The following is a 1,149-nucleotide window of genomic DNA, read 5'->3' as shown; positions in this document are numbered from 1 at the left end:
CATATGATCTCCCTGATATGAGGAAATGGAGATGCAACATGGGGGGTAAGAGGGTAGGAGAAGAATAAATGAAACAAGATGGGATTGGGAGGGAGACAAACCATAAGTGACTCTTAATCTCACAAAACAAACCGAGGGTTGCTGGGGGGAGGGGGGTTGGGAGAGGGAGGTGGGGTTATGGACATTGGGGAGGGTATGTGCTATGGTGAGTGCTATGAAGTGTATTAACCTGGCGATTCACAGACCTGTACCCCTGGGGATAAAAATATATGTTTATAAAAAATAAAAATTAAAAAAAAAAAAGAAATGAAGTTCTATTCTTTTCCTGCTGCTGTGGAGTCATGTGGAGGTGAGAGACTATGTGCACCAAGATTCAGCTCCACCTATAACCCACTGCCATGGCCAAGGAAAGCATTATTACTGGAGGTGTAATGGATATTTAATACTGCTTTACAAGAGATGCTGAAGAACACTCTCATCCACGATGGCCTAGCACATGGAATTTGAAAAGCTGCCAAAGTCTTAGACAAGCACCAAGCCCATCTTTGTGTGCTTGCTTCCAGCTGTGATGAACCTATGTATGTCAGTTGGTGGAGGCCCTTTGTGCTGAACACCAAATCAACCTAATTAAGGTTGATGACAGCAAGAAACTAGGGGAATGTGTAGACCTCTACAAAGACAGAAAACCCCACAAAGTGATTGGTTGCAGTTGTGTGGTGGTTAAGGTCTATGACAAAGAGTCTCAGGCCAAGGATGTCATCAAGGAATACCTTCAGTACAAGAAATGAATAAATAAAAAACTTGGTTTATTTCCTCAAAAAAAAAGGTTGTGTAATGTAAATGAAACTTGAAAATATTAAGCTAAGTGAAATAAGTCAGAAACAAAAGGACAAATACTGTATGATTCTACTTATATGAAATACTTAGATTAGACAAATTCATAGAAAATAGATCAGAGGTTGTATATGTTGGGCAGAGGTAGAATGGGGAGTTATTGCTTAATGGGTACAGAGTTTCTATTTGGGATGATGAAAAAAAAAATGGAACCAGATAGTGGTGATGGCGTATATGAAATTAATACTACTGAATTAGTACCCTTAAAAAATACAAAAATGTACAAAAAACATGGCAAATTTTGTTATATATATT

The 1,149-nt window shown here is 38.6% G+C and overlaps 1 pseudogene; it reads left to right on the top strand.

Annotated features, from left to right (window-relative positions):
• Window positions 1-398: 398 nt before the first annotated feature.
• LOC111155945 lies at window positions 399-788 on the top strand (annotated as a pseudogene).
• The last annotated feature ends 361 nt before the right edge of the window (window positions 789-1,149 follow it).

This window comes from Enhydra lutris, unplaced genomic scaffold (assembly GCF_002288905.1).
Source record: "Enhydra lutris kenyoni isolate GAN:26980312 unplaced genomic scaffold, ASM228890v2 scaffoldscaffold44, whole genome shotgun sequence".
NCBI classification, from domain to species: domain Eukaryota; kingdom Metazoa; phylum Chordata; class Mammalia; order Carnivora; family Mustelidae; genus Enhydra; species Enhydra lutris.
The sequence above is the reverse complement of the archived record's forward strand: the minus strand, read 5'-3'. Positions and strand labels throughout refer to the sequence as shown.